Genomic DNA, 3,777 nt, shown 5'->3' with positions numbered 1-3,777 from the left:
GCTCCAAGGATTTCCACAGGGTGTGTGAAACCCAGGGAGGCCCAAGGCAGCACTCTGCTTTCTTTCAAACAAGCCAAAACGGTGTCCCCTGTCCATCCAGTGTACCACCACAGGCCAGTTCCCGGCACCTCTTCTGGGAAGCTGAGGTAGAGACTGCTCCCGGCCTGTGAGGGGGTGGTGAGGCCCTGGTGCCATGCACACATCCCTAAGATGTTAGACACAAATGTCTAACAACCTCCAAAAAGGTAATTAGCTTTCCCTGATGAGACAGCATGTTTTACTGGCTGGAACAGGAGACAGGATTTCTGGCACCCTTTTCAGGATTACCCAAAATGAGTAATTTTCCCAACTTTCTCTCAGCTTGAGAATAATTATTTATATATTTGTTTATTTAAAGTCTCTTCAGATTTTTGTTGTTGTTTGGTCTTTCTAGCTTGTTTGTTAATTAAAAGTAATTTAGTATACTTTCCTTTTAAAAAAATCCTACTTAAAATATTCCAGGCTGGTCTCAGTTTGACAGCAAGAAGGTGGGTGTGGGGATGTCAGAAAAGTTATTTATATTGGGTAACTTTGTTGCTAGCTGTTTCTTCTGGGACGTTCAATAAACCCGTTAGCCATAGGTTGCTATTTTTATATGACATTACCCTGTTTAACAGAGGGATGAGTTCAGAAAAGTGTGACCTGGGCTGCAACTGGCATGGAAGAACAGTGAAAACACACGCTGGGTCCAACATTTACTGCAGGCTGGAGCGGAGGTGGTGCACCCAAGTGACCAGGCTGTGTCCCAGGACATGATAGGGAATGCTGACCCCACAAGATCAGGCACCCCTAGCTCCCCAGAAAGCTGCCCAGTTTCACCATGGTACAAGTGGGTTGGTTGTCCACAGGATGATGGAGCTTGGAGAAAGTCTTGTCCTCAGGGCAGAAAGCATGTGAGGTAATTTATTGTCTCACATGATGCTGTAAGATCTGGAGTAAGTGGGTACCAAAAAACTTTCCTCCATAGGATGCAGCATGGGGTCAGATTCCCAGCCTTGCTCCAGCTTGTGCAATAAGCCTGATTCCCCAGCCACTCACTCAGATTTTTCCACCACACAGCCTGGCAGGGAGAAGCAGGTGTTGAGAACACACAGGATTTCAGAAGGAAATATTGATTTCCCTCGAGTTTATCACTTCTCCCTCCTGGCTCTGCTTGTCTTTTCAGCAGTCATCAGCAGCTCCCATACATGCAGTACACTCTCCTCATTTCCTAGCTGTACCAGGAGCCGTCGTAGTAGGAGGTTCAAATAATTGTTTTTGCAAGAGCTGCTTTCCGTAGAGTCTTTTGAAGGTCGTGCTGATTATTTCCTCCCGAGCAAGCAAAGCACCATGTAATTATTGCAAATGTCACCTGGTGAAAAATCACTTCCAGTCAATCATCTCAGCCTGAAGATAACTGCTGCAGCTCTTTGCTACTGCAACAAGTCCAACAAAAGTGACGAGTCTTTCTGTCAAGACTTATATATCCATGCAAACACAATAAATTGGTTAAATAATATTCATGAAAAGCCAGTCCATAGACTTACTGTTCAGTAGGATCTGCATGCTGGTGGATCATGTAGGATCCTGCTCCTGCTATGGGTGTTTGCACAAGGCAGAGCAGGTTGTGGCTTTTTAGTTCAAAGTGCAAATAGATCCTGTAAACCTACTGCCTCGCAGCTGCTGCAGAGCAGGTGACTCAGTGACAAGACACCAATTGTCCCAGCCTTTTCTGCACTATTAGAGTCTGAAGCCAAAAGCATGTAGTATATGGCATTATATAATGATGGTGTGGAACATTTTCTGCTGTAGAGCTCTGGTTCTATTTAAACTTAATTTGTGGTGATCACTATTTGGGATGAAATATTTCACATTTAGTTAATGCTTGAAGATGTGATTGCTCTTTTTAAAGACAAAGCTTAAGAACAAAGGTGATTCAATAACATAGACAGCAATTAATGTGTTTAATAAACATGGAAGCATCAAATATATATATATAATCTGTTTATCTGTTTCAAACATCTTGGAAAAACAGCATTTTTTTCATATTAAACAATCAGTTGTTGATACTTAAAAAAAATATTGAAAATGAGCACTTAGCACACCACAATTGTGAGCACTGATCTAAACCTCTCAACAGGTAAATATCCTGGTTTTAAAAGCAGCTGTTCAGATGTGCCTGAGACAAGGTACAAGCCTCATATTTAGCAGAGCACACAGGAGACCGAACTCTATACACAGGCAACTGTCAAGCATCTATCAGGGATGAAATGCAGAGCAGAAATACATGAAGCAAATTTACCTGTTTGTAAGTGTGCCTTGTCAGAATTACTGGCATAAGTAAAAAGGACACAGTTGAGAATAAAAACATTAATGGCATCTTAATTTACCAAAAGGTTGAAGAAAAAACCTTTGAGGGCTTCACAGGGATGAAATAGAGGAAAGAGCACTGGTGCTGTACTGTGCCATTCAGCTAAGCGCACATATGCAAAAATGGGCTACTGCCGTAACTGTCATGCACCAAATTAGCAAATACAGCACGTATTTATATATATATATTTAAAATATTTTGGTTTAGCATTAGCAGCTGCCATCTAAGAAACAATAGTGAAGTTCTCTCTTACCAGAGCTTTGAATAAAGCTGGCACGAAGAGGAAGGATCCTTTTGCAGAAATACTGGAGGAAAATTGCTTTGTACAGATTTCCTCTCCCTACGTCTAAGCAGCGTTCTGGTCCACTTACTGAAGATGTCAAGGAAAGCAACATTCACAGATGTTAGAAAATACAGTCCCAAGCACCAATCTCACGCAGCAGGACAGCATCAGAAATAAATGCCCTGGCACCCACATGCTGACTCATGGCCAGGCTGGTGTTCTCTGCAAATTGCTTTAATGCAAATTCCATCTTCATCAACAATTTTAATAGGGGTATGAGAACAAAATTAGATGTGTTTAAAAAAGTGCCATCCATTGGACAACTCAATGGCCATGGAAATCTCCTTGTCAGAACAAAGCATATACTGGAAATCAATACAGGTATGTTACATACAGGAAAAAAATACAGGACTTGTTGTCCCACTGTTGTGAGGTCACAGATTTATGACCTGGTTTGAAACTGGTCTGTCACAAAATGCAGAATAACCAAAGAAATCATTAAGGAAGTTCTCTGGTATTTTCTAGCTGGCAAAGAATAGCCAATGGAGCAGAGTTTCAGCACAAGGTGAAATCCAGCCTTGCCCAGAAGCTGTCTCACTCACAGATCAGTATGTACATTACTTGGAATGTGCAGGGTTCCTAATGGCATGGTGCTGAGAAGCAGTAGGAGACCTTGCTCTGACTCCAGGCATCCATGAGAAGTATTTCTCATGTCCTGTCATACCTTCTGCTTGTTCCTATTCCCCATGGCCCGGAAGAGGAGAGAGCCATGTCTGTGAGACCTGGTGCTGGTGGGTGCACAGCCTGGCTGGAAGCATTCCTGGGGGGATGCTCAGGGACCCTTGCAGTGAGAAGGTTCACCCTCAGCCCTGTCTGTTCACATCAGAAAACCATTTCAGAAGACTCCACATTTCTGTTCTGACCCTAGGACTCTTTGGTAAGTGTCCGTTCATGGCACGCAGCTGGCATCCTGCAATACCACCAACTACTGATGTGACCTAAAGCTGGTGCTGGGTTTCCCCATGAAGAGCAGAAGGGCTGGGCTGCAGGTTGGTGCTGTCTGCTTGCTGGGTGGGAAGAGGGGTCCCCTCTCCCCCAGCACTGA

The sequence above is a fragment of the Corvus brachyrhynchos genome, unplaced genomic scaffold (genome assembly GCF_000691975.1).
Source record: "Corvus brachyrhynchos isolate BGI_N302 unplaced genomic scaffold, ASM69197v1 scaffold302, whole genome shotgun sequence".
In the NCBI taxonomy this organism is placed as follows: domain Eukaryota; kingdom Metazoa; phylum Chordata; class Aves; order Passeriformes; family Corvidae; genus Corvus; species Corvus brachyrhynchos.
Note: the sequence above shows the minus strand (reverse complement) of the source record.